General features: G+C 34.6%; 1 protein-coding gene and 1 long non-coding RNA gene across 2 annotated transcripts in view; one reads left to right on the top strand and one right to left on the bottom strand.

The window, feature by feature from the left end:
- Positions 1-13,214, top strand: part of ZBTB20 (zinc finger and BTB domain containing 20) — an 804,541-nt gene that overhangs the window by 229,423 nt on the left and 561,904 nt on the right. The window lies entirely within an intron of this gene.
- On the bottom strand, positions 8,212-11,765 carry LOC108517859 (uncharacterized). Its single transcript, XR_001882226.1, has 3 exons — positions 11,602-11,765; positions 10,676-10,888; positions 8,212-8,380 (listed from the first exon to the last, which is right to left on the bottom strand). It is a non-coding gene; the product is annotated as an uncharacterized LOC108517859 (long non-coding RNA).

The following is a 13,214-nucleotide window of genomic DNA, read 5'->3' as shown; positions in this document are numbered from 1 at the left end:
ATCTGTACTAAGTTTGGCCACAAAGGGAGGAATTGAATTCATTGCTACTCTTAGCTCTCCCTAGCAATTTCATTGTCTGCTCTGGTACCAGGGTTTGTTAGAGAAGCTAGAGGGATTTTTGAGTCATCATTTCTCCCTTTGGTAAATCACTTCTTCAAGTAGTAATATCAGCCCTTTTCCTCCTTTTCCATATATCAAGAGTGAAACTGAAAATAAAGGGTTAAACTGATTTCTTTTGATTAGTTTCATAGGAGCCCAAGATTTAACATAGAACTTTTTCGGAATATATAGTTATCTCTCCACTTGAGGTGAGCACGGGAAATCTATTTTTCTCATTTCAACTTTCATCTTGAAACCGAAATTTCACCAAAAGCTTCATTCAAAATTTTTTTATTCATAACTAAGCAAAGATGTATGGTAGTAAATCATTGAAACGGATTATCTTTGATTGAATTTTCCTGAGTTTAATGTGTCTAATCAACTTTTCATTCACCACATTATTTTCCCATTGCTTGATGTTATACCAGATAATAGTATTACCATGACCCAGGCTGATACTATGTGAAAAAATGCACAAGGAAGTACTCTGAACATTTGAAAAACACAGTCAGGTAATAGTTTCAGAAATTGTTAGATTTTTCTGTATGAGAGTCTAACTTTTTTTCACTACAGATACTAAAATTTATCAATATACTTTTAGTAGGCTTTAGCCACATCCTAATTTACAAACAAAACTATTCTTGCCAGTTATACCCTTGAATCCTACCAAGGAAATTCCCATGGTTCTATCCTTATCGCAATGGAACCCAGAAATGGAGAAATGGACTACTTATTTTCTTAGAAATACCACAGTGCACACTTTCCTATATCTAACTGATATGACCATATAATTTGTCATCTCAATAATGATTGAGAGATTTTGCTTTAAAATATGTATCCAAATGATAGGAATATTAAGTCACAGTGGAAGAAGGCCATTAATATACTGAAGCCTCAAGTGCCACAAATTTAAAAAAAGATAGGTATTACTATTTTAACTGTGAGCATGCACTATCATCAAAAACATATTAAGAGTGCTTGTGGCAATATATACCTGAATTATAAATGAATTTTGATATTTTGACATTTTGTTTATATGAGAGCGTATGTCAAGGATAGATTCAACGAATCAGCTTGGTGGCTGCAGCTTTAAGTTGGCAGTAAAGTATGTAAGTAATACATTTCTGATCAGTCTTGTTTGATAGTCTTGTTTTAACACCTTGACAGAACTAAACCATTGACACCCAGAGGTACTTGTGCATGGGGATAGTCTTTAAGATAATATTTAGTTTATTCAATGAGCCAGAATGTTCAGTGTGTATATTGTTTGCTTTTGTTATAAAGACATGGCTACAGTCTACATACAAAATACCAAGTAGAGATTTGTTTATTGTAGTAGGCATAGGTGCTCAAAATGGATATTTAAGTCTCAAACATATTTTTCCACCATTCTGTATTGGATTATTAACACACAAAAGTATGTACTGTTAAAACTATAAGGTAACTTATGGATTATTCTTTGAACTAATGTAGTTATTATTTTACAAATGAGGAAATGGAAACCCAGTGAAGTTGAATGATTTACTGTGGGACTAGACAAGTCTAGAATGAGAAATTTAACAGTCCAGTACTCTTTATTTCCATGTATATACCTTTCACCATTTACCATTACACTGAACAATCTTTGTGCTATTTGTATTTTTAAAATGTACTCACAGGGTCAAAAAAAAGTTTGAATGGTACACAAGGATATAAAATGAAAAGTATGTCTTTACCAACTGATAGTACTATTCACCAGAGATAAAAGTTTCAACTGTATTTGTGTAGAGAAATGTATCTATATACCTTTAATTTAAAACAGAAAGGGAATCATACTGTTCAAATACATTTGTACTTTTTTCTTAATGCCATGTCTTAGAGATTTTATATATTCTAGATATAGTGTTTATATTTTGGTATATTATACTTTATCTTTTCCACTTTTTAAACAGCTACTTAATATTTCCATTTTATGGATGTCACAAAATGTATTTAACCACTGCCTATTTATGGAAATTTGGTTATTTACAGTTTCTTTGCTGTTTAAAAATATTATAAAACAGCTTTCTAAATATATCCTTGTTTTTATTTTAATATCCACATAGCATACTTTCTTAGATATGTTTATATAATTAAAATTTTGATGCCTGTTAAAAATTTGCCTTCAAAACATTTTTCTGACACATACATGTAACAACATCATATGAGAATTCCTGCTTTCTCACAGCCTCATCAGTACTGGGCTTTAGCAAATTTTTCTAATCAGAAAAGTGAAAATGATATTTCACCATTGTTTTGATTTACATTTCTTTACTTATGAGTTAGAGTAAACAACATATTAAAATTTCACTGGCCATTTACACTTTTTTTACTTTTTTTGTGAATTGGCTGTAATACTTTTCTATATTTTCTACTGACTTTTAAAATACTTTATTGGTTTGTATAGCCTCTGTATATTATGAAAAATAAATTTCCTGTAGTATGTGTTAAACATATTTCTTGCTTATTAATTTGCTTTTTGAGTTTTGTATGTGTAGAAAATTGTTTTATGTAGTTTCATTTTTCAGTCATTTCCAGTTTTAGTATATGTGCTGCTGAAGTGACCACTCATTTTTCAATCATTTCCTTTATGGCTTAGAAAAATTCTTACACCAAAAAAATTACTCAGATTTTCTTCTAGCACATTTATGATTTAGCCTCATAATATTTACATCTTTGATTCAACCAAAACTTATTTTTGAGAGTGAAAATAAAGTTTAATTTTATCACTTGAAATAAGAGCATCAATTTTTTAATTCTTTGAATTCTTGTGAATTTTAGATTTTTCTGAAAGCTTTGTGAAGCTTTTTAGGTTTTGTAAGGGGGCACGGGATGCTGCCTCAAGGTATCAAAAGACACGGCTCTATTCGCGCGTGCCGGACCGAATGTAAATGGCTACCAAACTTTGGACATTTTTTTTACTGTACTCAACAGTCCTGGGGGTGGGGTCTATTCTTGGTGGAACTATAGGCCGAACACCTCCCAAAAAACATCTTGCTTATAAACGATAGTTACATCTCAGGCGCGGCCCGCCCTCATTTTGCTAATTTCAAAGGCAATGATTCGCAAATCAGTCACACCGACATCCATCGGCGAATCACCCATCCCAACAACCCCCTTAGTGCAGACTACCTCTTTACACAGCAATCCCGCTTCACAGTCGCATGGGCTGCGACACTAAATCCAGTTCATATGGTAATATTAATTTTACTTACTTAGCAAAGCACTTACTTATCAGTAAGACCCTGTATCTGTACAAATGAAATCAAAATGTGAAAGTTGTAATTTAAGCGGGACACAATAGCTTAGTGATAAATAGATTTATTTGTACCTTGAAAAGTTCACTTGAAGTAATCATTGTTATTAAAAGGCAATTATTTCACATGGTTTTGTAAGCATAAAAGCATATTGGAGACTCTTTCTAAGGGTTGTAAATAAGTGAAAGATCCATTGAGCTAGAAAAGTTGAGTATTCAGCAATAAAAAAGCATTGTCCAGTTTAACATGTATTATATTTATATCTGTAGTTGACAAGGAGAGAAGTAAGTATAGGTGAAATGTGAAATATAACTAGGAGAGAGGGATTAGGAAATGTCATTTAACTTTTTTCCTACTCTTCCTTTTATTTTTAATATAATAATTATATTTCTCTTCTAAAAGTAGTACACTATCAATGTAAAACTATTTGGTAAACACAAAAGGACAGAAAGCAGACAAGAAAATTGCCATTGATATTACTATTACCACTTAAAGAAAAAGTTATTAGTATTTTGGTGTATATATGTATGTATGCATGTAACAACATAGGATTATGCAAGGTTATGATTCTGATTTTTCAACTAGCAATATATTATGAATATTTGTTTCTGTCAATATTTTTTGTGACATGACTTTTTTTATTGATTATATAGTATTCCATACAATGGATGTGTTATAATTTACCTAGCCAATCTCTTATTTTTGTACATGCTTCCAATTTTTCTCTAGTAAACATAAATTACGATGAATATTATTGTGACAATATTTTTTATAAACATCCCTGATTATGTCATCAGGTAAATACTTAAGTATAATAATTGAGTCAAAGATATATGTATTTTAGAGGTTTTGATGCATTTAGCTATACCATTTACACATTGCTGTGTCTGTCCCAGCAGTATCTGAAAGTATCTATTTGTTCATATCCTCATCAGTTCTTGGCATAAAACTTAATATGGTTCAAAGAAAAACTCTCAGTGGTCTGGCAAGAATGAGTACACAAAGGTGGGAAGAGGTCAAGCAGAGGTAAGTGATGTTTTTGTCTAAGAGATGTTGCAGGCTGCCTCAGGCTATGGAGAACAGCTTTCTCCAAAGCAAACTTGCATTTTCAAAGGCGGCCCAGACTCTGCGTGCTAACTTGGCACAGTTGAGATGTCCTTGTTTGCTTTAAGGCAGTGGCCTGACCCTTCAATCACATTCAGTGATCGAGACCACTTACTCATACTAATCATTGCACACAGAAAATACATGAAAGATATGTATTCATCACTCAATATATTTTGCCTCTCAAGTGTCATGAAACATTCAGGGTACATTAACTGGCAAATGCACACCTGGAGTATGTTACTTAGCTTTAGAAACTGCTAATTTTTTAAAAATCAAATATTTCATTTTGAGGAAAAAAATCAGTTTTGGATTTTGAGCATATATATCATCTTTCATTTTGGCCCAATTAACCCAGCAGGTGTGTGTAAATTAGGTCACTACTTTGTCACCGTGGTAACATGCATTGGGGAGGTGGATCTTAACCACCTCCAGCACAGGTGATGTTGGCTGAGTTGGTATTAAGAGGTGCTTTAGAAACAAACAAGGCAGAATTTAATATGTTAGAGTGTAGAAAATAGGTCTGATGTCGGATACCAACAGATAATTCTATCACACGAAAACAAGTACTATCTCAAATCTGTATAAAGAAGAAAGATCTAATGAGCCTTAGAAACAGGAATTGTGTTGTAAAACTTACTAACAGTCTCTGAAAGAACAGACACTACAGCACTCAGGAGACGGTAGTCTCATTTCCTCATGGAGCAAGGGATTTGAAGGTCAGGGTCAGGTTCTCTGCAATTTAAGGCTGTTTTTAGAACTAAGCCATGGTTTTTGGAGGATCAACAACCTCCTGACTACTCATTCTAGTGACTAGATTTTAGTCACTACTGAGGGTTTTTTTAAAGTGCAGTGTCTAATTATTTCTTTTAAGTGCTCTTTTGATCATTATTCATAATTGTTTATGGGTTAACAAGTTGGCAGAGTTGGTCTATGCCAGCACTCCAGCACTCATACGGTCCCGATAACTCAGGCTTCTTCTCACCAGGTGGAAAATCAGACATGCTTCAAGATCGCTAGTTGAGATTGTGCAATCTGTTTGGCTGCTAAAGGTTCCAAATTATGTGAGCATTCTGCAGCCCCACAGAGTGGTAGAATTTCTTCACTTATCACTGACAAGTTCACACTTCTTTGGGTCACTAAAATTGTAAATATGCATTATCAGATGCAGAAAATAGGCCAAATTAATAATGTTAATTATATGTCCAAGGAAATGCATCTCCCATGACCATTTGCAGCACCCACATATGGATGGTAATTCTATCGAGCCTTTGGTGCCAATTCGTACCTGGCTTTAAAATTTTCAGTTTGCCCTTATGTCCTATTTTACATTTGTATAACTTCTTATAATCTTGAAGCATTTTTGTATACCATACTTCTTTTTTGTGTGATATTTTAGACGTGGCATTTCAGAAACTTGAATGTACCTAGTGTTTATTTTCAGTTGGTTGTGACCACAGCTTTATTAGTTATTTTGTGTGTTTTCAATAGTTAATATTTACAAAACGCTGAACAAACCTCTTCAAGATTGCTTTCCATAATCTCCTTTTCCATGTGTCAAGGATGAGAGCTACAGAGAGAAGAGTCATAGTGACTCACCCTGTGTCACAGAGTATGTGAATTTACTTTCAAAGGAGAGTCAAGGGTCCCTGGTTTTCAGTTCTTTTTTTTTTTTTTTTTATTCTCCAAGAGTCATGCAGGTTTGGAGACTTACAAAGGGATAGCATTGCTGAGTGGAGAAACATTTGACTCAAGTACTCTTTTACCCCTAACATCTCTTTTACCATTTCCCTCCCTATATTCAAGTCTTCTTTTCCATCATCTCTCCAGTAGATGCTGAAAACCATTTCTTTTTGAAGAGCTGGTTCATATGATAAAGACCCAAAGTCTCAATAAAATCTATTAACCTGTTAAGGGTAAGTGTATGCATTGTTCACTGGAGAGCATGATGCCATATTCTACCCTGCCTGCTTGGGGACAAGGCCAATGGCAGCACAAATTAGCATCAGAACAGAGCTTTATCACAGTGGAATCTCAGGTTGTTTTAGGAATGAGACACGAAACAAAAATAGATAAAGGGATTAAATCTATCAAATATAATAGAGGAAATTGTAGTAGATTCAGGGAACTTGGACCCCTGAATTGTAGTAACTAAGCTGGAGAGGAAATGGACAGTTAAACAAAGTAGGGCTGTTTCTTTTTTTCGTTGTTTGATGAAATAATTTTTGCCCCTTTTAAATGGTATGTTAAAAGAGAGAGAGGGAGCCTGGTATATCTGAAACAAAGAGCCTACACAGTCACCAAGCTGGTTGGTTTTTATACCTTCCTTTACTGAGTATTGTCCTTCAGTACAATACAGAGCCATTTCTTTGTTCTCACAAGCTAGCAGTTAAATTGTATGTAAATGTATGCAAATTAGATGCTGTCTAATAAAGAGAGTCATTAGATGGAAGAAATATTTAGTTTAGGGAAAAAAAGCAGGTGTATTGTGTAAAAGAAAATGTAAGGCTACAAAAAAGCCCAAACTTTTGTGGACAGTTATAGAAAATTTATTAAAATAGATTTTAAAAGACTTACGTCTTCCTGACCTTTCCTTTGTGCTTATATATGTGTGTGTGTTTTAAAAATATTTACATATAAAACTAGGAGATTGGCTTCTTTCCCAGAATTACTGGAAGCACCTTCACCAGGAACATTTGGACTTGAATAATCTCCACAGCAGCATTTTCCTTCTTGAATTAAATGAATTGTAAAATGAATGATTTGCCGAAGAACACTGACTGCTTATTTGGGTTCCTATCCCGTAGGTTGATAGAGGCTTAGTGGCTCCGTGGTGTGTATCTTGCTATTTTAAGGTTTCCTTTCCACACTATTCCACTCCAGTCTCTCTAATATGAGCTTCTTAAAAGATACCTAGACTATAAGCTCCTTGAGAGGAACCAACAGTTCCTTTTAAACCTTATCAATGCTGTATTCAGTGTTTAGCACAATGCCTAGTGTTTACTAGCACTCATATCTATTTTTAATAAGTGAATGATTGGTTTTAATGGTTAAGTAGTTATGGGTATGTCAAACACCTTTCTATTCTTTAGCATATAGTTATTGAAACAATTTCTCAGGCTTACATTTAACAATTATACGGTAAATGCCTGGTGAAAAAAATATTTTACCATCCAATTTCCTTAAGTCAACTGTAACAAAGGTGTTGAGTGTTCAACACTACATTATTTATTGTGGCAGCTATTTCTGGGGCAAAGATGAATAGGCAGCATAGTTTCTTTAGGAGCAGCTAATCTACTAAAGGTATCAGATAAATATAAATATACACATATTTAATACATAGTACACTGTACTATGGAAGCATGAGATAAAATATTATGGAAGAATGAGAGAGAAAGAATTTCCAACCTATGAGTATCATACATGGTTTCTTGGAGGAAAGTGGAACTGAACTAAGCCTCAAAGTTGGTAAGGAACAGATGGTTGGCTATGGTGGGGTGGAGAAAAGCAGAGTTGCAGAATTCTCTATGTTGTAGTCCCAAATTAATAGTAATGTACTAGATTTTCTTCTACTCTCTTGTGAATTTCCAGCAACAGCTTGATTTTAACCTCCGCAGAAACACAAATGAGAGCTGTGATGGAAACAATAATTACTAGAGTCCAGTTTTAACTCCAAGTCAAAATTTTAGTCACATTCAGCCCTGAATAAGACGTAAGGCAAAGCATGCAACAGGACTTTATAACTTTTTAATTGTAATGCATTATAAATACAATTTTTATTTTATCTTATTTTTTTAGAGATGGGGTGTTGCTCTGTTGCCCAGACAGGAGTGTGGTGGCACCTTCTTAGCTTACTGCAACCTTGAACTGTTAGGCTCAAGCGATCCTTCTGCCTCAGCCTGCTGAGTATGAGGATGCAAAGGCATAAGAATGACACAATGGACTTTGGGGACTCAGGGGGAAAGGATGTGAGGGATAAAAGACTACAAATTGTGTGCGGTGTATACTGCTCAAGTGATGGGTGCACCAAAATCTCACAAATCACCACTAAAGAATTTACTCATGTAACCAAACACCACCTGTTCCCCAATGACTTATGAGAAGTAAAAAATTTAGAAAAGAAACAAACTACAGGTGGATGCCAACAAACCCCGCTAATTTTTAAAAAAATTTTGTAGAGATGGGGAACTCGTTATTTTGCCCAGGCTGGTCTTGAACTCCTGACCTCAAGTGATCTTCCTGCTTTGGCCTCCCAAAGTGCTGGGGTTACAGGTATGAGCCACTGCACCAAGCCTAAAATTTATTATTCATAGTGTATAATATTGTCCATGGTGTGAAATAAAATTTGGGGGTTAGGAGATTTAGAGACCTAGAATGGAATACCTCATGTATGTAAAGTGTCTTACAGTTCACAAAGCACCTTCCTAAATTATTATTTTAATTACAACTATTGAGGTAGCAGAATTGGTGTTATTATTTTAATTTTGCAGAAGAGGGAACTGAGGTTCCAAAAAGTGAAATCACTTAGCCATTAAATGTCATAGCCAGGTTTTCCTGATAGATTGTCCAGTTCTTTCCATGTGCCTCATTGTCACCCAGAAGGAACACAAGAGAGAGTTATATAGAACTATATACTATACAGTTATAGTTCTATATATATATATATAGTTCTATATATAGTTATAATTCTATAGTATATAGTTCTATATAACTCTCTATATGCTTCTATAAGCATCATATATCTTGTTTTCTAATTTTATTCTAAATATTTTTTATTGATTTGGTTTTGTATGCCAATTTTCTCCATTTTAACATGGGTAAAATATGTAAGACCCAAACTGAGGGAGATGTGTATGGATAAGAAACTGATTATTTTGGTAACTGGTATGGATATGAAAACCATAATGAGTCTGTGGATTGCAAGTATTTTAATTTATTTTCTTGACTTTTGAGTTAAAGAAAAGATTTCAATGTGAAGGTGCAAAATATGCTGCACTGAACTAATCTTGGAGGTAACCAAAGGGCTGTGGGACTAACAGCTTTTGATATTACTTAGTGCTTATTATTGTTATTATTATTATTTCTTTTTAATTATGCAAAGTGCTAATCAGTTTGATTATGCACAGTGCTAATCAGGTTAATTATGCAAAGTGCTAATCAGTTCTTCTTGAAGCACATGAGGAGAGCAGAGGTGCTGGCGGTGAATGGCATAGCTAGATGGGGGTAGTCACGGCAGTCATTCCTTATTAAGATAGGAGTAGACAAGATAGCAAGGGGGATTTATCCATAAAAATAAATAGGAAAAGAAAGAGGACTGGGAGCACATGAAAGACTGTAGTTTGGGCAGGACATTGCTTACACATAGAAAGCTCTTCTCCCTTGTAGCATAGTTTGGTTGGATAGTTTCTACTATATTTTGAAGGCACTCATTTGAAGCCAAAAAGACTGCAGAGGGAAAGAAACAGAGTATTGTATAGCTAGACAAGTTGTCAAAACAACTTATTGTAGTTGGCATGCACCAATTCCTGGGAGGACAGTAAAGGAAGTCGAATCTAATAGACCTATACATGAAAAAGGACATCAATAAAGAGAATTGAAAAATTAAGGGAGTGCCATTCTGATAAAATAAACAGGGCCATCTCACTGCTGCATTGTTATTGGGACGGTCGTCTGTGTAGCCTGTTTCCTGAGGTGAACTGAGAGTTGGCTTCTTGGTGCTGGCAGTGGTCTCTATTGAGAGTGCTGATGACGAATATGACAATAAGGGTTTTATGTAATAGCTCCTAGTTGGATCAGCTTTGCTGCTGCTGAAATCAAAGTGAATTTTAATATTAACTTGCAGGTCTGTGCTTATTAAGCTGGGTGACTTCCTGTGAAGATGAGTTTATAGCAATATGTTCATATGTTTTTACAGAACAATCATGATGGTGCTCCCTTAAGAATGCCCTTTGTATTCTGTCCTCCTGTTCTATTCTGTGGTTTGATAAGCTATCAATGAAATGCTGTGATACCTACTTGTTTGAATGTATTCAGAGAGCAGAAAGCATTTCAGGATTGCTTAGTGAATATTCATTTTTTAAAAAATGTTTTCAGTCCATGAGACTTTTCCTTTACTCTGGAGTTTAAGCAAATGTATACGTTATTTATAAAAGGGAGGGTCTGCTTCCCCCATATAACCTGACAGAGTATTTATTTACCTTTTCTTTTTAAGCCTATGTCTAAGCACAGCTCATCTTCACAAATGCCTGAAGTGATCTTGATTTCTGGAAATGTCCAATTAATGGTAAGAGTGCTACAGAGGCAAAGGCATTGATGATACCTCCAGAATAGGGTGTATTCATAAATTATTTGTCCAGGCGGTGTTGGTTCTTGGATAAAGACAGGCTTTCAGTTTTCATAATTTCTTTAACCTGGAACAATTTCATTTTAAAATATGAAGAGAATGACATAAATCTTTGGTTTCCAAGGAGAGTCTGGAAAGAAATAGATTGTTAGAGGACAGCGCCCACAAATTGAGAAAGCCTGTTGGGGGCCCTTTGGGAATTTGGCTGGAAAATTATGTTATAAGCAGTCCTTCTGCTCAGCTTCATGGGAACATGGTTTTAGAAATGAAATATTGCTTCTCTGTTCCCCACCCCCCGAAACTAAGATAAGGATGAAATATTCATATTATCCTTTATTTTCAGAATCTTTTGAGTTATTTCTCAATATGTTTAAAAACTTCCCTTAATTCCTTAATGATTCTGCCCAAAGGGTACTTTGTAAATTCTATTCATTGATAGTATACTAAACTCTTAATTCCTGGTGAAGGCATTTGAAGACAAAGACCTTGCTACATAAAACATTTATAATGTCACTGGGATGTTTAAAGGAGAAAATCATGTGATCCAAATGGCAAATAAAAATAAATTTAGTAACATCTAACTAAATATGACCAGTTTTCCATTTAATTGCATGCTTGCACCCACTTTACACACATTTCCATATATGAACCCATTAATTCCTTCACTAAGCCGTGTTATTTGAGCACCTTTTTTTTTTAAGTGTTCACTATGTGCTAGTTATAGTACCATAAACTCTCCTAGGTACTGAGATACTATTGACCAAAAAAGAGACAAGATACCTGGCATCGTGGAGCTCACTCACACAGGACAACATGATAGTTTCTCATGATATTCAGCCTTAGAAACCAAGCTTTTGTATTTCATTTCTTCCCAGAACTTCTTTTAACAATCTATATGATTCAACTGCTGGGCCTCAGTGTTTTCAATTAGTCTCAAAATAAGAGGTAGGACTTGATGGTTCCCAAGGCACCTTCATGTCATTCATATTTGCTGTCCTAAAGTCGATTAGTTGATTAGACTATAAAGTGAAATTTATCCACTATTACCATATGAGCAGCCTTGGGATCATACAGAGTTTTTTGGGACTTTGATCCTTTAGGAAATAAGTAATTTCTAGCTAATTCTGTGGACACTACCTCCTTGGATTTAGGCCAAAATTGAATGTAGAAAGGGCGGACTTTGAAATATTCCACAGTTTGAATTTTGGCACTTGCAGTTACTAGCTGAGCAAGTCATAACCAACCGCTTTGATCCTCTGATTCCTCTTAGTTTCTACTTCAAACAGCGAGTATGAGTATTTAATAAATACTCCATAATCAGTCCTTTTTTTTTTCATTTCTGGCAACTGTAACCTTCATGACTCTTGTTACCAAAAATGTCTTCAACTAATTCAACTTCCTTTCCTCAAACATCTTCTTTCTGCATTAAGCGAATACTTCAGTTAACTCAGTATCTTCTCTCCCATTCCATCTTTACAGTTTTATTTCTTCCTGTTCTCTTTTGTATGTGCTTTTACTTCTCTAGTCAACCTGAGTCAACTTTTGGTTACTTAAATTATTCATCATATGTAACATAATCTTGGTTACAACACAAAATTTGTGCAACTGTAATTCAAGTCAATTAAATAGAAATATGTTTTCTACATCAGACCTGTACCATAATTGTTTATATTTTTTACTTACTAGTGTACTAGAAACCTCTTGAGTACAAGGGTTGTGGTTTTAATCCTTGTGTTCCCAGTATCTAGCATGGATTCTGCCAGTAAGCATCTCGCAATCTAGCAAGGAGAAAGAATTTGAAAGCAGTAGGATATATGATCTCTCAGTGGAATTTTAAAGCAACAGGATATATGATCTGTTAGTAGGAAAGTGGAGATGTTGGAAAAGGCTTATGGAATAGATATTGGGAAGGCTTTATGGAGCAAATAATATTTGAGTTTGCTTATTTAAAAAGGGTACTTATTTTTTTTTCCTGGCAGGAAGTGAAAACAAACTCTAGGAAGAGAGAAGATCATGAAAAGACTCAGGCATACATAAAGTCGGGAGGAAGTGGGACCAGGAGACAGACAGGAAGACAAGAAGGGAAGATTAGGAGCATATTATGAAGGGCCTATGTGTTGTTTAGTCTTACATGAATAATCTTAGCTTTCTAAAGTAAGTATATATAGTTGTAGTATAGAGAGTATGGTGTTGCAATAATATGATCATTAGCTTTTTTTATGAAGAAGAAATAGATTTAGCAACCAATGAATACAAGAAAAAAGATAATGAGAGATCATGTCAGAAAGAATGTCTGGATCTGGGTTGCAACTCTACTCCACACTTGATTTGTGACCTTAAATAGTGAACTTCATCTTCCTAAACCACATATCTTTTTTTTTTTTTTTTTTTTT

Source organism: Rhinopithecus bieti, unplaced genomic scaffold (genome assembly GCF_001698545.2).
Source record: "Rhinopithecus bieti isolate Rb0 unplaced genomic scaffold, ASM169854v2 scaffold_41114, whole genome shotgun sequence".
NCBI classification, from domain to species: domain Eukaryota; kingdom Metazoa; phylum Chordata; class Mammalia; order Primates; family Cercopithecidae; genus Rhinopithecus; species Rhinopithecus bieti.
The sequence above is the reverse complement of the archived record's forward strand: the minus strand, read 5'-3'. Positions and strand labels throughout refer to the sequence as shown.